The following is a 22,735-nucleotide window of genomic DNA, read 5'->3' as shown; positions in this document are numbered from 1 at the left end:
GGTGAATAGGTTTCTGAGAAGTCAGTGTTCTGGGAGTGTTCATGGGGTCTCAGGTTGTTCTGACAGCACTGGCCCTTTCAGAAGGCATTTCTAGTGTCAGGATGATAGTTTAGAGAGGTTAATGAGACCTTGAGGAGGATGGAGGGGTTTCTTAATAGAAAAGGGGAGAAAGTGTACTGGAAAAAAAAAAAGCAGGCAGTGAGAAAGGCTTGTTTTTGTAGTTATTCTGTATTTAGGTGGACTTTGTGCTCTAGTATCTGTGAACAGGCTGTGAGTATAAATGCTCCAGGAGAAGGTGGTATTTCAAGGCAAAATACTCTGATATTCCAGGCCCAAGTGAGCTCATGGTATATATATATAGCAAAGGATAAGCTTTGCTGTATTACTGCCGCTGGTTGGATGACGTGGCATCATCCGGCATTGCCCTAGGACGTGTTCAGGCCATGGAGGTGTGATGCGTGGGTATACAGCAAATGCGTATTTAGGGCTTGACTTTACATTTGGGTATAGAAAAAACGAGTTTTACATTTTGGTTTACCTAGGGTTTGGGGTTGTGGGGTAGTGTGGGAGTACCATGAGTGTTTAGGAAAGGGAATCCAAAAAAGTGCTAGAAAGTCACCATAGAAACATTCGTGTGTTGAGAGTATGACAGAATTGTTTCTGCAGATGCTTCCTGAGGCTTTAAAGGCTGATACTTTTCAGAAACAGCGGAGTGGAAGCAATTAATTGAAATGGGAAGATTCGGAGTATTAGACACTTGGATGCCTGGGTATGTGGAGGCATGGGGACGCTTTTGGCTCAAGTCCTCTGCTGCAGTGGGCAAACATGTCATATACTTCCTTTAATTTTATCAAGACGTATTGTGAAAGCAGTTGGCTCCAGGCTCCCAGTACTGCTGCCCCCTCAGAACCGCTGGGCTCTGATGACTGGAGACCTTCTCATTCCCACCCCAAAGGTACGTGTGGTTACTTGAGGCTGTGTAAATAGCTTTTCTGCTACCCTGGTGCTTTCCCTGATGTACTTAGGAGTCAGTTATTTTGCTACTTTCATCTTGTAAAATTGAATCTCAGTTTGCCTGGTCTCCTAGATTATCCCTCTCAGCACTCATTTCAATGTGATTTTCTCAGTCATGGATGACTGGGACTGTGCAGTTCTGTGGAGACTTCCTCCCATCAGCTTGTCATGTTCCATGGATGACTGAAGTCTTGCAGTGGACATGTCCAGGGGTCAAGGATATATTTCACTTTAGCAAAAGCTTCAAGGTGATTTGTATTTGAGTTAGTTGTAAAATGATCATGTTGTCGGCACCGAATTGTCCTTTCCAAGAGGTCAGAATTGTTATTAGATCACATGTCCAATGTTGCAAGGGAATATTAAGCATTAATTAACCATTGCATCTGTTTAAAATTCACATGCCAGTTCTTGCTTGCATGATATATAGCCTCTTGCTTACTGGCAGTTTCTCTAGTTTGCCTCTGTCTTCATCCTGCTCTGGAAGAGTAGGGAACTAAAAGAAAGAGCCCTTGGATGTCATTTGCACATGACAGCTGCTTTGCATGTGCCGTTGGCACTGCTCTGTGTGGTTGGCTCACCAGGACATCTGGAAGCTCTGGTAAGTGCTTGGAGCACAGATGAGGAGCACAAAGCTTCCAGAATTTCTTCACTATGCAGTAGTCTGACAGAGCAATGGGCTTTCCTGTGGCTTCTGCTTTTGCCTATAATGTTGCAGATAGAAATGAAATGGGGTGGCACAGCACTAACCATTGATTGGCCTGTTAGATAATCTGTGGAGACAAAGCAGCTTTGTACCTGATTCAGGAGCCACATTTGGTCAGTATTCTTTTTTTAATCTTTGGCTATATATATTTGTAACAGCACACTTCTGAAGTTCTGCTGACAGTAATGAGTCTTCAGGCTCCTGCTTTTTATCCAAAATTCTTGAGCATTCAGAAAAACTTTTATAGAAACCATAGGGTAGAAAGAATGGTCCTCAGGTGAGCTGATGAACAAGTATTAATTGGACCAGTCCTAACAGAAGGTAATACAGCTTATTATTAGAAAAGCTAAGAACAAATTCCTTAGTTTTAGATAACCTGTACTGCTCTGATATTTCAGTGTCCTTGCAGAGGGATTTCTAATGTTGAATGTTCATCACGTGTGCTGCAAAATAGTGTGAAGATGAAGATGATTGCTTGGTTTTAGATGTGCTTTCTGGCACTCCAGTATTTTGTGGTTTAAAACTGTTCTGTGTTCCTTCTGAAAACGGAGCAAAAGTAAGGCCATTTGTGCAAGAAATGTGCAACTGCGCTGTCATAACAAATGGAGGACCCAAACTAGACTGAAGATTCATGGTCTTTGGGTTTTGGCATGTCTGCTAAGGTGTTTCCCATCTCACAGATTTTACAGAGAAATTAAGGAAGAATAAGAGCTAATGGGAGAATGGCGTATTATTTTCTTAACTGCTGCAGTGAGTAGAAGAGTAACCACACAGAAAAGATGGCCAATGTCAAATTAGGAAACTGTATCCATCTATTGTGGATTTCCATCTATATCCCATAGAAGATGATCTTAATGGTGCTATGACTCAGAACTAGTTCTCAGCAGGACACTTGGCTGAGGAAACTGGAAACATCTGACTGGACAGTTGGTGAGAACTGGGCTACAGTAAAGCCAGTCAGGATTTTGCCTCTGGCTTCAGAGACATTGTGATTTTGTCCTTTTTATTTTTATTTTAATTATTTTTTTTTTACCTGGTCAGGGTAGGATCATGTGGGTCCTTTGGTTGAGGTGAGTTAATCGCTCCTCTCAGTGGCCCTATCTTTGATAGAGCTGGTTATCCTCCAGGAATTGGTTTTATTATTTTACAATAAAATATTTAAGACACCATTTTCATAAAACTTTCTCCTAGAAGCTGCTTTTTGTCTTGGACAATCACTGTAAATTATCTAGCAGGCTCCCAGTTCTTTTCAGAATTAATGGCTTGACCCAGTTATACAATTCATTCCTCATTCATTTTTCTTAGTATCATGGATAGTAATTTATTTCCCATCTCATTGTGTATTGAAATGATTTGTCCTATATTTTTCTAGTTATTTAGCTTCTGTTGGGTAATGGAAGTTTGTGGATGTTCGACTTCTAGTACCAAACAGGCATGTTCTAGTCTTTTTTGTAAGTTCCCACAGGAGCTGTTTAATAATGGCTTTTGTATTTCGCAAGGATTAGTGCTACATGATTCTGCACAGTTAGCAAGGTGAAGCAATCTTCATCAAATGCCTTGGTTTTCAGCAATCTCTGAACAATGTTCTGAAATTTGCTTTGTGTTTTTTTTTTTTTTTCCCCTTCCTCGTCCCCCAGTATTGCTAAGTTAATGAGATTATAACTAAATCTTTTTTTTTTGGTCTTAAAAAATGACACACTGAGAATTTGCAGCTGTGATGCCGTGTTCTCTTATTGCTGATACTCACTGCAGATTGCATTTTTCCTCACCAGCACTTTTCCAAACTGGAAGTAGGTGGGTTTCTTTGTGCATTGTTTAATTGAAACAGCTGAAGTGAATGGCAGTGGGCTCCCACTCTGCATGCCATCCTTGTTGTGAATTTTGAAACAGCACACATGGTTCTAATACAAATTTTGTCTATGCTCTTATTTTGGTGCTATTTTTTAATATAACATTTACAAAAACATTGGCAATCAAAGAACTTGATACCATTTGTGCTAATTTCAGGAGATGATCACAGGACTATGTAATTAGCATTGATTAAAAAAGAAGCTGAGTGGAGAGAGGCTACTTATGAGATGGGAGAGCAGGACATTTTCACTGCTAGACAAGGAATGCTTAACAATATGTTAATGAGTCAAGACAGCTGGAGAATTCATAAAGGGCAACATCAGATACGATTGCTTCTGTAACAAGGCAATAGGTAGGTCACTGGGCATTATAAGATACTTAGGATGGTATCCTGTTGTACTGTGGGGAAAGTAAGAGATTTATGTAATGGAAATCCTGTTTCACAGCTCTAATAAGCTTGTTAATAACAATTCAGTGTGTCACGGCTTTTAGTAAGGATTTCAGATTTTGTCATGTGGAATGAGGAGAAAGATTCAAGTGGAAAGACAAGACAGACTTTGCAATGAACATTTTTTTTTTTTTGTACAGCAGAGTAGGCAAGCATCTACCCTTGGAGAGGCTTGCAGGGACTACAATTTAAAGTCCAGTTGCACCGTGCAAAGAAAGGATGGTCCCACTGGTGTTGCCTTCTGCCTGCCTTCAGAACAGGGCTACATTAGCAGAGAACTGGGTGGAGGGAATTGGGTAGGGCCAGTTTGCATTTGTCAGTACAATAGGCCACTGCTGCCCGTGGCGTGCACTGAAGGCTTTCTGAGCTTTCATGTGAAAGCCCTCGTGCAAACATCTCATAAAAGCTTGTGTTCTTCCTGCCCAGTTTTGCACGCAGGGTGCTGTGAAGGTGCAGGTTGTGTTTCTCACCTTGGTGTTCACCCACATGCATGAGCTAAAGCAGATTGATGCTACCACCTGGAAAAGGGGCAGAAATTTAGGGTGTTGAAAGCTAGGAATGAGTTTAGTGAGTTCAGTATGCCCTGCAATGGAGTCAATGCTGTGCAACGGTGTACCTAACTCATTCATGCAGTAGGTTTGGATGCCTGGGAGGGTTGTCATTTGGGTGAATCTACCCTGAATGTTGTGATCTGGAACCCTTCGATCAAAGAACTCTAGTTTATCATCCAAATGAGCAGAGTACTTGGATCATGCCCATTCCCATCTAATCCTCTTCAGGGCAACCCACAGAGTCTGTTTTCTCTTCTGTAATTGTCATCAGAATAACTTGTCCATGAGAACTGGTTTTTCTAATGGATGTTGCTTTCAGAACTGACCATTTGTATATTCTACATCAGTGTGAGAAGTCTTATGTTGTTTACTCTTTGGCATCATCACAAGACACAACAGCATCTGTATGAATCTACACAAAACCTGACTGCAAAAGTTGCTTTTATTTTGCCTCTTCACTCAAAAAGGCATGTTTTGATTAATGTACATAACCACAATTCTGTCTGCTTAAATGCTGGTTTAACAGTTCAGTGGTGGTTACAGCTTTTTCACTTGTTAGTCTGTCTGGGATATGATGCAACATCTGTGAAACGAGCATCCTCTAAGAACTGGAGAGCAGCCTAAAGCAAAACCCTGTACATCTGAACAGCTCCATAGCCTGAGAAGAGGGGAAGGAATGCAGGTTTTTCGATGTAGACTTTCGATGACTGTCTCTTTTCTCATGATTGACCCAGTTCTTTGAATCTCAGCACCAACTGTGTATGTCTGAAACCCCTTTCTAGGCTTGTCTACAGAAGGCAAGGGCTGTGTTTTTTGTTAGAACCTTTCTTCAGCGATGTAACACAGAATGTATTTGCTCTTGCTTCCAGATCATCTGCTCACTTGTAGACTGTACAATGTATTGATATGGGTGAGCATGCACAAGCTTATACCAGGTTGTCTGTGCATAGTTTTGCTGTGTTTTCTGCCTTGGATTCAGTTAAAGGAGGAAGTCTCAGAGCTGTGGAGGCGGTGCAGTTTTTGGTCCATTGCCTGTTCCAAGTAAGGTCTTTTCACCAGGAAAATTCATGCTGGTAATAGATATTGACTGTCAGCTTCACTTTATTTTTTTATATTTTTCTTTTTATTTATATTTTTATTTTTTATTCTCTCCTTCTTGAAGGAGGATGGTCAGACTAATTTGGGCTGTTCCCTAATTGCAGTAGAAGCATGGGTGGAGGTATAGATTAAAGCATGAACAAACAGGAATCTGCTAGATAAACATTTAATTTCTCCCTGCCTACTTCAATTTTAAGTCCCAGAGGACCCACCTCCTAATATCACTGAGCCTCATTATAGTTTTATCTCTGTTCTTGTAGTAAAATCAAAAGCATTAAGTAACTGGAGCTGTCCTTGGCTATTTATGATTGATTCAGGTAACCACTAATTGCAGTTTGCCTCCCAAATGCTGTGGAAGTTGAAGGTCTTTTGCTATATGTGGTGGTTGGATATCTTCAGAGGTACTGGATGAAGAGAAGTTAATAGCGGCCAGGGTTTTTTAATATCCTAAATAAGGATACAGAACAGGAAGTGGAAAGCAATCTGGCAATGTCTGTTGTAGCTGCTGGCATGGTTTGTTACAAATTAACTGTATCAGAGTGAATTAGAAAGGGTAAAAAATTGCCAACGTTCATAGGATTTGGAAAGTGAATTTAGATTTGCTTGTGCATATGACTATTTTGATGTTTTCCATGGAAGTAGTTCATGTGGTTCCAATTATTCACTTAAGTCCCATGTTATTATTTTCAGTTTTGTGAGTGCATGATTTATGTAACTAAGAATATTAAAGTCAAATGTGCAAATTGAAATTCACTGCACATTGATTAAATTGGTTGTATGCATTACTTAAGTTAAATAAATTACATATGTTAAAAAAATAAATGGCAAACTATGACTTATAATAGTCATAATTTGCAATTCGAATGACCTATAAACCAAGAATTATTTGCTGACAAAATGTTTGAATAATATTGAAGAATGAATACATTAGAGAATTTCATGATGTATTCATTGCAATTAATGGGTAAGGAAAAATACTCATAAAATATTAGGTAAGTATTTGTTCAGTGGAAAACCAAATTCACAACAGGTTATTTGGAAAGTCCAGCTAAATGTAGAGGTTGCAGGAATGTTTGAGGGGTAGTTTCGGAAGCAGGCTCGTTGTCCCAGGTACATGAAGGGCTGTTGGATAACCCTGAGAAAGGCACATCTGAGGTCGCCTATGTAGCAGTCCAGCAGTGGTGTTGCACATAATACCATTTAAAGAAGTTTGGCTTTCTGTGTGTATGCATCCTCTTTCTGTGAAGGAAGAGAAAAAAAATGTAAGAACATGGTGATGCTGCATCCATGGAAGGTCATAGTGGTGTGGTTGAAGTGCTCACTGGTGTGGCTAAAGTGCTTACTCCTCTTTTGGTCCAGAATTTGAACACAATCCAGACTAAATCCTGCCTTGATGGTGCTCCCCTCTTCTCTACAAACATGTTCGTGTTCTTCCTCTGAACAGGATTTCTACACTCACCGGTGGGAACGCTTCCCTTCTGGGAGGGGGAAGTTCTGGGTTGAAGCTCTTAAAAAGTAGCTGGTAGCTAAGGGGCTTGGGTCATTTTCTCTGAAGGTCTGTCTCTGTTGACAGGTTTCAAGTTCAGGATCTGCAGTCAAAGTGAGCTATTGAGTCAATAAAAATATAAATTCAGCTACACCTAGTTGACCAAGGGAAGCCTGTCGATGTGAAGCAAAGCCTTTGATACTGTCTCTCACAGTGTCCTCCTGGACAAGATGTCCAGCATCCAGCTGGTTAAACACACAGTGCAGCGGGTGAGCAGTTGGCTGATGGACTGGGCTCAAAGGGTTCTAGGAAATGGGGTAATGTCGGGCTGGCATCCAGTCACTAGCGAGTTCTGCAGGGATCCATCTTAGGGCCAGCACTCTTCAATGTCTTTATAAATGACTCAGGACTTGAGGGATTGCTTAGTAAGTTTGCTGATGACACAAAACTGGGGGGAGCTGTTGACACTCTCGAGGGCAGAGAGGTTCTGCAGAGGAATCTGAACAAATTGGAGAACTGGGCAATCACCAACTGCATAAAATTCAGCAAGGGCAAGTGCCGGATTTTGCATCCAGGACACGGCAACCCTGGCTGTACATACAGACTGGGGGATGAGATGCTGGAAAACAGCTCCGTGGAAAGGGATCTGGGGGTTCTGGTCAGTGGCAAGTTGAACATGAGCCAACAGTGCCCTGCAGCCAAGAGGGCCCCGTGTTCTGGGTGCATCCAGCACAGCACGGCCAGCCGGGCAGGGAGGGGATTGTCCCGCTCTGCTCTGCACTGGTGCGGCCTCACCTGGAGCATTCACTGCATGCAGGGCTGGGCACCACAGGGTAAAAAAGATATTTAGCTACTGGAGACTGTCCAGAGAGGCCTATGAAGTTGGTGAAGGGTTTGGAGAGGAAGCCATATGAGGAGTGGCTGAAGTCACTTAGTCTCCTCCAGGCTGAACAAACTGAGGGGAGAGCTCATGCGGTTACAGCTCCTCACAAGGGGAAGAGAAAGGGCGGGAGATGAACTTTTCTCTTTAGTGACCAACAACAAACCCGAGGGAATGGCAGGAAGATGTGCCAGGGGAGGTTCAGATTAGACATTAGGAAAAGGAACTTCACCCAGAGGGTGCCGGACACTGGAACAGGCTCCACAGGGAGACAGTCACGGCCCCATGCCTGACAGCGTTCAAGAAGAGACTGAACAACACCCTCAGACACAGGGTGTGAACTGTGGCGTTGTCATATGCAGGGACAGGAGTTGGATTTGGTGATCATTCTGAGTCTCTTACAACTCAGGACATTCTATGATTCTATTGGAATGCCTGAGCAAACCGATGGGTCTAGCTTCATAAAGCTCTTACTTCACTGTTTGCTCTAGTCCTGTTGAAAACAAAATAGTACACTAAAACCTGTGGGCTATTGAGCTTTTAGTCTGATGGAAAAATTATACAACAGATGAAAACAAGCACAGACTGTCTCCCCCCGCCCCCCAGTCCAACCGGAGCTGTTTTGTTTTCAAATACCAGCTGCCAAATGCCAGCAATCTATCAATTTACAAACCCCGTTCTACACTTCTCCTAGAGCAGGGGTGTCCAACTCATTTTCACCGGGGGCCACATCAGCCTCGCGGTTGCCTTCAAAGGGCCGAATGTAATTTTAGGACTGTGTAAATGTAGGAATAATTACATTCATACAGTTCTAAAATTACATTCGGCCCTTTGAAGGCAACCAGAAGGCTGATGTGGCCCCCGGTGAAAATGAGTTGGACACCCCTGTCCTAGAAGAACATATTATATTTTATAAACCTTGCTAATGACTCGTGTATAGTAATAACACTAATAAAAGGTGTAGAGTCTTATTTTAATGTATCGACAAAGTGGTTCTATAGCAAAAGATTCAACTGTAGGGCATTTTAAAAAAGATACATTAGGAGATGAAGTGAATTAACAACAGATTGTATGGGGAACTTGAAAGGTCACACTAGTAATGATTGTGTTAACGGAAAAAGGGCATGTTAGTGAGGAATAGGCAAGAATGGATGTTAAATCTTGGATGGTAAATTATTTCATCTTGGCAGAGAAATCTCTGTTCGTTACTGAAGATACGGTGTTCCTCAGCACCTTCCATCAGTCCTCGCTACTTTCTGGGAAGATGCAAAAGGCAAGGTTAGTTCCAGTTGGTTTAGGGCTGGTGCCTTCAGCATTTCTTTCCTACTTAATGCACATTCATCTTGAAATGTATTAATTCACAGTGTGGAGACAGACAAGTATGGCAGCATGTTAGCTGGGTTGTTTTTTGTAATATTTTTTTGTTACTTCTTGCTTTTTAAAAATGTACAAACTGCTTTCTTAACATTTAAAGGACCACACAGGGAAGAAGTTGTGGTGTGGATTTTGTTATTGTTGTTATGTGTTTTTATGGGGGGGGCTTGGGAGAGAAGTAATTTGAGTTGTTGCAGTTCTGGATTTTAGGTAGTGCTGCAGGATTGCCTATGGTAGCCTGAGCTTGCGCAGCTCTCCAGGAGCCAAAGATACCACAGTTGTGTTTCCTCCCACTCTTTTCTGCACTCCTAATGTCCTATATTCCACCCCTGCTGCAACCTCTACAAAAAGCATTGTGGCAGGTCTAAAACCCAGTTTGGTTGTTGGAACGGTGCTTGGAAATATTACTGAGTTCTGAGCTTAAAGAAGACCAGAGATGTGCATATGGAGAGCACTAACTGAAATACGTGGTGCAGTACATTATGGGTAGTGTCTTTATTTTCTATTTATTTCCATTATTTCCCTCAGATAACACTCTTGTGGGGAGAGTGGGTTAAGTGCTCATTTCTAAAGTTTTCTTTAGAACTACAGTTTTGCTGACTCTGCAAATTGGGCATTTTAAATGCCATTGCAGCCCTCTTTATAGTGAGGTGAATTGTATTTCTGTCCTGAGAAGTACCACGTGCCTGGCTCTATTTGTTATCTTTCACCTTCATAAAAGTGCATTTGAATAACAGAATCTGCAAATAGAGCTTAGGAGGAAGAGAACAATATATGAATATGAACAATTCTGAAAAAGCCCTTGTAAAATAAATAGGCAATACTATTTTTACTGTAAAGAAACCAGGGGCCTGATATTTTCTGATGTTGAGCACCCTGTATATCAGTGGCAGTCGGCTCCTCTGAATTTCAAGTCATAAAGCAACTTGCTAGTCAGCAGCTGGTCTGTGACTGGACTGCCAAAGGACCTTGTTCCCCCAGTTATGTTCAAAGTGTGCTACCCTGACAGTGATGGCATGTTGTGAAGATTTAACAGGCTCAACATTTGAATTTGAAATTAATTTTATATGTTATATTTAATTACCAATCATAATCTATAAAATGTATTGTGTAAAATACACAAAATGAAAACAAATGACCATCTGTGGCAATTTAGCATCTCTTCTGTGATTAAAAAAAAAAAAAAGAAACAGCTTTATCATGAAAAATCACCCTCAAGGTAAAAGGTAATCCTCCAAATCTGGCTGCCAGATAGCAAAGTGTAAACCTTCATGTTTGTGTCCTGCTTGGGGCTCTTTCTCTAATGTGGAACTGCTTTTGTTGTTCTTAAGAGAAACCTTGTATTAAGGTGTAAATAAAGATGTTTGTGCTGAGAAGTATAATCTGTTTGCAAAGGTGGTCTTTGTCAGAGTCTGTTGCACTCGATGGAAAAGTCTTGCTGGTGTTTTTCATTTGCTTAGACCATATTCTGGTAGGTGTTCAAATATGGATGTTCACAGAGGATGACAGATTCATGATCGAGAATCCAGAAGGTGCTCATCAGAGAGAAAGCTATTGCTGTGTTATTTCCTGATCATAAAACATGTGATGGGATCAATTCTGGCAGAAAAAAGATCTAGCTTGTGCTTGTTGTGCTAATTTTATAGCAAGTGTTTTGCTTTACGTAACAGAGCTTCAGGTACTGGAGGTTTTAAAACAATGTCTCCTGCCAGATACCGAATCACCTCCAGTAAAGTGAGAGAGCAAAGTCCGGGCTCTACAAGAGGGAGGTGACTTGGGGGTAAAATGTCAAGACCAGACCTCAGTGCTGGCCAGGCTGCAAGGAGCTGTGCTGAGGATGAGCCAGCAAGTCCTGCCCAGATGAGCCCTGCACCTGCTCTCCCAGGTAACCTCACTGCCAACCAGCTGCAGGACTTGAATGATTATCTGGTATTAAACCCCTTGAAATGAGTCTCTTCAATACAGGCAATGGGCTGCCTGTCATGTATTTATGCATCCTGGAGATGTTACAGTGTTTCAAGCACTGTCTCAGATGTGAGGGTAAGGATAAAGGATGTTTAGGCCTGTTGGTTTCTGTAAAATACAGTTTGACTTCAACAAGTCAGCTAATCTAAGTTGCTTGAGTCTTCACTTAGTTGGAAAGAGCAGGTAGTGTTTAAATCTCTGGAAGAACAAAACCCATCTTGATGTGGATGTTACAGAATTCATTGTGCGGTCCAAAACTGGCATGGTATTGGTGAAAAATTGCTTTGCATGTTCATGCTTTATAAGCACATCTGCTCTGCAAGTGTCCCTCTGTGAGGAAAGATTTGAAAAAAAAATGCTTTGCTTTTGGAAGATTTTATAAGCGGGTGGAATATGTTGAGATCTGCTCTCTTGTGAACAAAGTGTAGCGGTGCTGGCACCTTGACTGGGCTGCCGCATCCATTAGGTAGCATGTAAGCAGAGCGGTGCGGGAGTCTCTGGAAAATTTACCTTGAGAAAAACATTAATGTCAGCAGGACCAACTCTGCCCACCTATTCGCTTGCCTGAACTCAGGAGTGCTGGCAGCTGACTTTACCTTGAAGTTGATATGCATGTAGTTGTTTGCAGGAGCAGAATGCCCTGTACTTGGCTCTCCACAGCCTTCCCTCTGTCAGGGCAACTCTGGCCTCATCTTGCATTCCTTTCTTTCCTCCCTTGGGTATGTTTTCAGAAACTGTGGTTGGTAGTTTGCACGGAGACTAACATCTGTTGTGCTCAGCAAGTCATACTGTTACTTCTACATCTTCCTCCCTTAGCCAGCTCTCATAGATTTTTCTTTTGTGATTTTTCATCACCGGCAAGATCTTTTGTTTCCTTAGCGTAAAAAAAAAAATACACACAGGTTTTCAAGTCACTGCAATAAATTGAAAGCAAATGGACTGCAGTGTTTTTCATAAAATACACGACTTGTTCAAAAGTAAGCTAGACACTTCATTTTTCTCATCAAAATTAACTATACTTCTGGACTTAAAGAGCTGGCTGTAACGTTTCAAGCTCCTATTCATAGCAGATCCAGCTTTTGCCTGCTTTGCTTTCACTGTATTCATAGCAGTTACTTATCATTTTTTAGGAAAGCTAATAAAATACTGCTTTGAGAACATTTTTAACCTTATGAGAGATCCTCTTTTCTTGTCCGCCTCTCTTGAGTTGTGCAGGTTTTTACAGGTTTGCTTGTTTAAGGTGTGAAAACGAGATCAGCTCTGGGCAAAGCAGAAGGGAGCTCAGGCAGGGGCAGCCCCGGCAGCTGCTGCTCTGCTGCCTCCTCGGTGTTGCCAGAGCCCCGGAGAGCCAGGCTGGGTCTGGGGGACAGGACAAGGCATCCATGTGGCGGAGGAGATGACTTGGTCCCACACCAGCTGTTGTCAACTGTCTCTGCTATCCCATCCCTGGTAGCAGGAACAGCAAGTCTGACTCCTCATGTGTCTCCCACCAGCTGGAACAATCCAGGCTTGATCCATGGGCAGCAAAATTCAATTTTGCCTGCACGACTGGAGAGCTCGAGCAGGGGTGAGGTGGCAGCTGCTGCCCTCCCTGGTGCCGGTGCAGGCTGGAGAAGGAGGTGCTCTGCAAGTGCTGCTTAATTGCTATGTCTTGTGAAGCATGGCCGCATTCTAAAGGGACTTTTCTAGTATCTGTGCAAGAGTCCAAGCCCTTGTCCTCATTTTCTAGCAGAACTATGCTGTTCCTCCATTTTAATTTTTCTGGACACTTTCAAGAGAGGAGTTGGGCTGAATACCAGGTGGCCAAATGAAAATGAAAAGTGCTGTCAGCCATTGAAGCATGTGGAAAGCTAGTTCTCTTTTCTGGTTCTGCTTTAATGTTATTGCTCTGGGTGCCTTTGCTCTGGGAAAAACACATTCGGAAGTCCTTGAATGGGCTTGTGGTCTTCAAGAGTGGGGCATAGCTCAGGAAGAGACAACTCTCTTTTTTCCTTGTGTATTTCTTAAAAAAACACAGTAATAATTTTCCTGCCCTCAGCTGCAGTGTATGATGAACTCTGGTTGAAATGCCAGCTGTATTCACTTGTGTTTTCCCTCCTGTGCTATCTCTTTGAGCAAACTTTTTCCAACTGCTGATTGCACAGACAACAGACAGAAGCTGATGTGCTGTGGGAGCTGCTGCCTTATGCTGATGGGTATTTTGGTGCTGTGTCCTATTGAGTGTATGTGATAATTGGCTTCCCTTTTGGTCTTTGAGGACAGAAGATGCAATTAGCATGTCCAGCATATTTTCTTTTATACATTCTCAAAATTGCAATTCTTTTAGGAACACCGAGGAGTCATTAAATTGGAAGTTAGTTCTTACATTGTAAAATACCTTTTCTTTCTGAGCATCAGAAGAAGTTGCTTGCCCTAGCTGCTGCTCTGTTGGTATATTTGATTTCAGTTGTGGTGTCACAAGTGCAAGTACAAAATCCCATTGAAGTACACGAAAAACATTAAAGCCCTTGAGACATGGAGCTTATACGAAAGGACAGGTGTCTGCCCTCAATTTGTATTTCAGGCAATGCTTGAGAAGCTTGTAGGTAGGATTTCATAGTGTACTGAAAACAACTTGCGTTGCTCTTTAAAGTTTACCAACATCTGATTTCTAGCACCTGGCCACTTCTGAATAACAACCCAGGAAGCCTACACTGCAATCTGGCTACCTGGATGAAGGCTGCATCTGAGAAGAAAAGAACAAAATGAGGGGTGTACGGTTTCAGGTTTCATATGTCTGTGTATACAGATCTAGATGAATATACTGAGGTAGTTTTCTCTACTAGAGATGACTGGTGACTTTCCTGGGGTGCTGGAGAGCAGCTGGATAGTGGTGAGGTCCAAGGCTGCATGTCCTTCTACCACGTGTCCCCTGTCAGCCGTCTTGCCTGCTGGCTCATGCTCTTGCGTGGATGTGCATTTATTCCTTGCTGGGACAGAAAGAAACCTGCATTTCTTTTTGTTCCAATGAGAAGTGGTAGCACACTGAAATGTCAAGGTTTTGCAGGCCAACAAATATGCCTACTGATGAGAACTTATTAATATTATTCCAGTCTTGGAAAAGCAGAAAGGATTGAGCAGGAAGAAAAGTGTGATTCCTCTGACTGCTTGTTCATGAATACAGCTGAGGGAATATGTGACCAACTGCCACCTTCTACAAGGAAAGAGAAATATCTTCATTTGCCCCTGTGGGATTTCTTTGCAAAAAAGTAACTTAAACAGGTAAATAATCTTTTTGCAAAATTTGCCTTGTGTAAACAATACAAATAAAAATCTCATTTTGATTGTGAATCAGTTAAGTTGACCACAATATTCTGGTTTTACACAGACCCGGCAGGACACCCTCAAACCTTGCTCTTCCAGACCTTGGTCTCTTCGGTAACCCACCTTTAGAATGCCACTAACAGCCACTTCAGGTTTACAACAGTTATTGTCCTAATTATGGACAGAAACTGTTGTCTGAGAAAGAACTGTATGGAAACTGTCAAGTGCTGACATGTAATGGCAACCATGGGAGCTGGAGAGCTGTTATTTTGAGAAGGTTCTAAAAGTACTCCATAAAAAGTAAGTTTAAGATATGTTACTGCTATGTTTTAAAAATCTTCCCCATCACTGCATTTCATATTTCATTAGAAACTAAATATCCTACAATAAAATAAAAAAGTAAAAATCCACGGTAGGAATAAAATATGGCATTTGTATTCATTTGGCTGTTTCTTTAGGGTTAAAAGCAAATTTGGAGCAAACCTTGTTAGGATTTCTACTCCTGCCTGTAGAGCCCTAAGCCTGGCATATAGCCATTAATTTACCAATTTTGAAAGGATTTTTATCTAATAAAAAGAGAGGTAAGAACCTGCACTTCATTGCAGACACAAAGATACAGTTTTGACAACGTTATCTCGAGTCCCTGTGATGCAGCTTTGATGCTCAGTGGAGAGGAACAGTCAGAGCTCCGTTCCCGAGCATCACAGTGAGCCTGCCCTGCCCATACAAAATGTGGATCGACCTTCAGTTTAGTTGGCAGAGGGTTGGAGTTGTGGCTGAAGGGCTGGAAAGGGAAAGGTGGTTTGGGGAAACCAGCTTCATGATGAAAAGAAGGGTAGTGACTACTTGTGCCAATCTGCCAAATGCTCAAGTCCTGTAAAATAGGTTAAAGGGTGAGAGGTAGATGAAAGCATTTTGAAATCTCCCTTCAAAATTTGCCAGCTCTTAGAATTGTGGGATTAGCATACCAGTCCTTTCCTAATAGAAAAGGACTGGGATTATTTAGCTTTCATCAAGATCATGGTGGTGTTCAGGCTTTCTTTTTCCCCCCACACTTTTTTTTTGCATTAAAAAAAAAAAGTATAGCTGTGTGGGCTGGAATAGCTCTGAAAAGCAGCCAACTGGCAGGCCATAAACGAACTTAAAGCAATAATTTTATAAAGCTAAAATAATAGAAATCCTGGGAAAAGCAGCATTTTGCATGCACATCTTGAGATCTGTAGAACGTGTATGTGTGCTCATGCTTGTGGTGGGGGAGGCATTTGTCAGAGTACACCTGCCTGTCTTCTAAATTCACTAACTGCAGGTTTGGTTTCCAGCAAGCTCTATCTGTCCATCCATCCAACAGACCCCATGGTTACCAATTACTACCTCCGCGAATGCTGTCAAGCCACCGCCACGGCTGGCAGTGCTGGGTTGTTGCTGACGCCCCGGCAATTGTTTTTAGTGGCTTTTTCAGCCGGTGTTGAGGCACGCCGGTGGCTGTGCCAGGCCGGCAGAGGCTGGCCTCACCAGTTGAATGTGTGAGTCTGATTCTGCCTCTGCGCCGGTGTTGCGTGGCTGGTCAGTCTGCTGGTGAGACCCCGGGTGCTCCATTCCTCCCTGGTCGATCCCTTCCTCTTGGTGAGACCCTTGACATCTTCCACTGCCACTTCAAATGTTGTTTGAAAGCATCTCACCCTGTTTATGCTTGAGATGCATCTGAAGATCCTGCCACTTACATATGTTCTATAAATTTTCTTTTGATAAGAGTGTAACCTTTTAAGGTGCAGATCATGATTGCCTTTATAGCAAAGCATCTTTTTCTTTCTTCAATGTTTCTGAAGTTTTCTATTTGTACTGATGACTGGACATCCAAACAGGTCAATACCTTGCTGATTTGTTCTGATATGTGTATTCAGCAGGAACTGTCTTTCCCTTGAAACGAGGTGTGTGGGGGGAGGAAATCCTACTCCTCTTCAGAGGAGTCTTGGCAGGCGTAATCACAGGATTTGTGATTCATGTCCAATCTATGTGAGAAGAGCTGACATCTTAGGGCAAGTTGCAGATATTAAGAGGCTAAGTAAAACCTGCTTTTGATGTTTGTAGATTTCTCTCTGCTAGATCAAAAGTGAAGGTGTTAATTCAACTGATCAAACCTTCAGTCCCTTTTCACACTACAGTTACTGGGTTAAATGTTCTCTTAATCAGCTCAAATCTCTACCCTTTCCTTCTGCAAGACACCACAAAAGTTAGACCTGTAATATTAGTGTTTTAATGAACCTGCAGCTGATGCAGAGTAGGATGGGACTGCCGAAGGAGTGATATAGTAATGGCATGTGGTCACATCATATCTAATTATGAAACCTGGCTGTAGGGTTTTGAATGTAGAGGGTTTTCAGATCTAGACTACTGGTGGTGTGAAATCTTAGCCGATTCCTGTGTTGGCCCATTGCGTTTTCTGTCTGGTTTCTTCTCTTCTGTTGATTTTCTCAGCATGTCCATGCTGGGTATTCTCTGCCTGAATTTGGAGGAAGCCGCAGGACTGGGTCTGATTCTGTGGTACCATACTTTGTGCTGGAGTTAGTCTCTTCATTTCTGTTTCTCTGACTTGTCCAAGCTTAGAAATCATCAGTACCATAAGGAGGTAACAGAGGGAAGGATTCTGGAGTCTGTCTGCATTGCTGACCCATGGGGCTCATTTCTTAGCCATGTAAAATTTGCCTGAACAGGAGTCTTGCCTGCATTTGAGATTGAAGGATCTGGCCTTAAAATATCTAGGATATTCAACTGCTGTGGTAGCACAAGGTTGTAGAGGAGGGAGAACCTTTTGATATTGTGGAAATACACAGCAGCTGCTCAATCACAGGGGTATGTTACTTCTTGGGGGGGTTCAGCATTGGGGGAAGGCCAGCTCTTTTGGCAGAGGAAATGGGGTGAGGTGCAGGAGTGGCAAGACTGGAGTGCGAGGGACTGAGTTTCAGTGGAAAGTATCAAGCTTAAGAGGGCTGAAGGAGAAGGAATGTACAGAACAGCCTTGGAGTCTTGTCTAGAGTGAAAAGGTGTAAAGCCCCACATCCTGCTCCCAGGATAATTTTGCAGAATCACTGAAGCAAAAGAAAAACCTTGAAAAGTTTGGGATTCAAGGAGCTACTGCATCTCATTCAGCAGGAGCAGCAGGCTGTGGCAATTCAGAGATGCAGAGCTGTGCGCTGCAACACCCTCCGTACAGCCAGTGCCTGGGCTTTGCCGGCGTGTCAGCCACAGGACCGTTCCCTGCGAACACCGGTGCGACTGCTGAGGCAATGGATGTGAACCAGAGTAGGGCCAGGAACTGGTTGAGAGTGTGTTAATTGCACATTAGAATTTTAAAACAAATGCGTTTTAGCATGCTTTTAAAGAAGGAGCAGGTAATACACACCAATGACTGTTTAATGTTAAGCTTAAGGTAGTCTGTGGTATGACCAATTTTTTAATTGTATTTTAGGTTGCTTTTTTGTGTTTGTTTTAAACTTTAATGTTATCAGATGATGCATTATCCACACCTAGATGCCTACTGTTGACTGTGCAGGTTATCTCCACTATGACAGCTCTGTGTCTTCCCTGTCAGATACACTGCTCTCGAGTCAGAGTAGATTTACAGAATCTATTATACTTCTATTGAACAGCTCTTAATCTGGATAGAGGAAAACATGCTGCAAGCAGCATGTTTTATCCCTTGCCTTTAGTGTTAGAACCCTTTTTGGCAGGGTTGGACATTGTGTTACAAATAGTCCAACACCAGCTTTGTCTTTAACAAAACGCCATAACCCTGTAAATGCTGTAAGTAGTGGTTTGTGTCACTCCCAAGCACACCTGAGTCCGAATGAAAACTAGCATTGGCATTAATTGGAGGTCTGTGCCTGTGTAACCTGAGTATAATACACAGGTCGCTTAATGTTGCTTTCTGCTCTTGTACTGCTTTCCTGTATTACAGCCTTCATGTAAAACAAGAGAGTTGTGAGTCTGAATATAGAAGCCGTCTTCAGCCCCTTATTTTGGCAGCTTTATTTTTGACATCACAGTTTCATTAATAATTGAAGATTATATGCGTGAAGAAAAATAACTGCTCTGTGCATGAAAAATGACACTTGTTTTGCTTATATGATTTTGCAAACAGAGTTACTGCATTATTTAGCCTCTTTCGAGCAGTGTAACACAGGATGCTGCCCTTGACATGTAAGGAATAGCAATGGCATTGCTCTGTATGTGTAGCACCTTGTTATAATTAGCAGTGTTTCTTTCTTTTTTTTGGTTGTACGCAGTATAATATAAATTAGCAGTAAGGAGGTAGGAGCATACCAAATACTCTAGGAATGTTATGAATGTGAATAGTCCATGGTGTCGTGTGAGATGGTGTTTGTTTTTCTTTTTCTTCTCTGTTGCTCAGCTTTTTCCCACCAGCTACTTTGACCTTGGATCTACCTTGAGATTCTCACTCTTTACTACACCTTTTTTTTCAATTGATTCCCCACTGTTAGTGCTTTGAATGCCATTGACTCAACACTGTGGTTATTCATATAGCTCAGCAGTTCCATCTTGTTTTAGCTGTTGAAGTCTATCTCTCATATTTTTCTCCTTTTCGCCCATTAAAGAGAATGAAAGGAAGAAGGTGAGTTGGAATCCATCACTGTGAAATATACAATTTGATTTGATTCTGTTTGAGGAGGGGGAGGACTGTGGCTCTTTCTATGTGCTGATGTAGGTCATGAAAATGTATAATCAGCTTACACTTGTATCCACACGCTGCCAGGAAGTAATCCTGCTTAGCATCACTTTATGGGGTTTGGAGTCTTTCTGAACCTTCTAATCCCTGGTGATATTTAAATAACACGTTGTGATCACCGTTTGGCTTAATTCATGTAGAAAGGATGGATTATACAGATGTATCAGCATGGAAATACACATGTGCCTAGACACACGCGCAGAGTGTATATATTCAACATGCAGAACAGTTTTCGCTTGCAGACTATGGGCTAAACCTTGGAACATGCTGAGGCAGCTTGCCAGACAGGTGCTCTGGGATGGCTGTGTGTCTGGGAAAGCAGATATACCACTATGATGATTTGCCATGCTACTTTTAGATGGAAATTTTGTTCTAAAGTTAGAGCAACTGCCCTGATTGTCCCATTTCTGCAAATAAAGCTCAGAGAGCATTTGCTACTTCAACACTGAGGATGAGACAGGTGTAGTTTTTTCTCCCCACTTAGCTGGGCTGTTAGCCAGAGGGGTCTGCCCTGCAGATTTGTGGTTTGAAAATAGCCATAAAGAGCTGTTGGTGAGTCTCATGCAGAAGGCAACAGAGCATTTCTCAGTCTATCACATCCAGCACTTATACAACCTGTTCCTGCCTACAATGTGCAGACTCCTTTTCTGCAGAGCACCAAACCCGGAGCAGGTCTAGAAATCCTGTAGGCACCACTGGCCAGGGCTGTGCTTGGCCCTTATCTAGGAGAGGAGCTGTGTGTAAAGCTTCACCAGAGTCAAAGGGAGTGGTGTTGGCCAGAGTTCCTCCCTTGCTTGCCATCTCCAGTGGTGGAACTGTGAACACAAATGTTCCTCCTCCAGCTCTCTCCTCTGTTTTGAGCAACCATCTGTGTTTTCCCCATCAGCTGTAGTGTGGATATAGGACACACCACTCTGTGCCGTTGACTGAACACTCCCTGAGGAATTTACTCCGCATGCGTTCCAGGGGTGAGTCCAAAGCACAGAAATTTCTATTCTGAATGAAGCTGCAGTCCTGTCCTTGCTCCAGTACTCAGTCACATACCAGTAGGTGAGAACAGTGCACAGGAGGTGCCAGTAGTGACCCCTGTAAGGGTCTTGCTTTGCAGGGCTGACTGACAGTGTGTTAAACAGATATGCCGCCTGTAGCCTTACATTTATCTTTAATGTAACTCACAGAAAATGTGCGATTTCCATTGCCAGAGAGATGGACTTAGATCTAGCAAAGCACATAAATGAGTAAATAGATCCACCTCTTAGTGGAACAAATGTAAGTGCTTAAACTTCAGCCTTTGTGCGTGTGTACCGCTAGCTCTGCTGGCAGCGTGCAGTTAGCACTGCTGCTTGCTTTTGGAAGAAATGTCAGAAACAGGAACAGTAGCCACAGTAGGAAGCCAGGTTGTGATTCATGAACACCACTTTCAGCTGCACGGCGTGCTTTCCAGATTAGAATCAGGTCCCTACAATGTTGTCATTATGAATTTATATTAAAAGTCCGTTCCACTGGCATGAGAAATTGCTATTGCAATAACACCCGTTCTATTGTTAATAATAATTGAAATGCTTGAAGTAAGAAAATACTAGCTGATATTTAAATAACTTATTACCAAATCAAAGTTTCTTAGATAAAATCACTTAATTAAGCTGCATTCTATTTGCTAAGCATCTAGATCGGTATTCAATAGAGGTAAATAATGCTCCTATGATTTCTAATACCAGCTAGCATATTAATTTCTTTAAGCACTAATACAATAACCAGCCTTTTTGGAAAGCTGTGTTGTGTAGCCAGAAACTGATCTGCTGTGAAGCTGAAAAAGGATCTTTAATTTAAAGCAAATGTTCAGTTACACACAGAGTCTTTGAAAGCCTCCAAATACTATTTTGTGATTCAAGCTTTCCCTTGTCTTCTGAAGTTATTATTTTTTTATTGCTATGGATATTGATACTTGGAAGTCCAGATGATTTCTTTGACACAGTCAAGCAAGTCATCACCGTACATTACACATAAATTGACATTTCGTGGATTTTTTTTGTTTGTTTGTTTGTATTTTTTTGTTTGTATTTTTTTTCTTTCTCTCCTGTAAGACTCTTATGACTCTTGTCCTGCTTGCACTGAGAACTATTTAGAGAGTTAACTCATGTCACCACGATAAGCACACTGCAGCCTCCTTCATTTTTCATTGCTGCCTGAAGGACATTTGAGGAGGGAGATGCGGTTAACCTGCAGAATTTTTATCCTGAGGAAGTGTGATCATTCAGTGGGTCACCTTATTGAACCGTAGTTCAGCCATAAATAGAAATAAATGATGTTTAAAAGATGTTAAATCTCTGACACACACTGATGAAAGAGAAGTTGGTGCTGATGGCTAGGAGTTGATCCTACAAATCCTTGATCCTCCAGGTAGACTAGCAGACTGTGATCTGCGAGTAGATAATTGTTCTCTTTCTCAGCCCTGCAGTGCGATATATGTGGTTTTATTTCTGCATCTGCCCAGGAATTCGCTGTAGCATTTGGAGTTACTGAAATGTATTTCAGGTTATTAACTTGTATCTTCTGCGCATGGAGAGAGGAAAAAGGTTTGGCAGAAGTGCAAGAGAGATTTGTTGGGAAGATTGCAGTGTTCTTTGTGGTATCCCAATAATTAAAAAAAATAGTAATTATATGAATCTCATTTTGAAAAGAGAGTTAGATTTCAAGCACTTAAATCCCATTGATTTCCTCTGGAACATCATCTCATAAATCACCAGAGTGAGTAATTTTTGATAGTTTACCCTGCTACCTTCTTCTGTCACGAACTCACTAATGGATTCTGGTATACATGTGTTGTCACTAGCTTTTAAAACTGATCATTAGGTCCAGTTCAAAACCAAACATTTTTATTAGGTGATTATGATCTTCTAGCAAATAATTATTGAAGAAAGCACAATAAATGCAGCCATTTATTAAAAGAGTACTTTTAACAATGTGTAAGCACTTATTATGAGTACAGAACAGCTTATTTTAGTACTTGTTGAGCACCTGTCATGAGGTACCTACTCCTGGTAGTGTTTTGTTGGCTTGTAATTTTAATTACTGTAAATTACTATTGAGATGGGTGAATATAGGGGAAAAAAGTAATTTACATCAAATATTCCATATTCTGCAGTATTTTTAGGCTATTTTACTCTGTAATTCTCTGCATGTGTTTTTTGATAGAACTAATTGGTATATTAGAGAGTTTCTACAAAAGGTGCTCCTAATTTGTGACTTTTGAAGAAAGTGCTTAAATGATCAGACAGATACATTTAATGCTAATGAAATTTTCAGCTAGCTAATTAG

At 41.8% G+C, this 22,735-nt stretch overlaps 1 protein-coding gene across 4 annotated transcripts in view; it reads left to right on the top strand.

Annotated features, from left to right (window-relative positions):
* IL1RAPL2 (interleukin 1 receptor accessory protein like 2) overlaps positions 1–22,735 on the top strand; it is a 372,810-nt gene that overhangs the window by 43,363 nt on the left and 306,712 nt on the right. Inside the window, exon 1 of one of the 4 annotated variants that reach the window (XM_071813492.1) lies at positions 14,896–14,973. The exons of the other annotated variants lie outside the window; for them this stretch is intronic. The gene's annotated coding sequence lies outside the window, so the exon portion shown is untranslated. Of the gene's footprint in view, positions 1–14,895; positions 14,974–22,735 lie in introns of those variants that run through there. 4 annotated transcript variants of the gene reach the window in all.

The sequence above is a fragment of the Patagioenas fasciata genome, chromosome 11 (assembly GCF_037038585.1).
Source record: "Patagioenas fasciata isolate bPatFas1 chromosome 11, bPatFas1.hap1, whole genome shotgun sequence".
NCBI classification, from domain to species: Eukaryota; Metazoa; Chordata; class Aves; order Columbiformes; family Columbidae; genus Patagioenas; species Patagioenas fasciata.
This window is presented reverse-complemented; position numbering and strand designations above follow the sequence as displayed.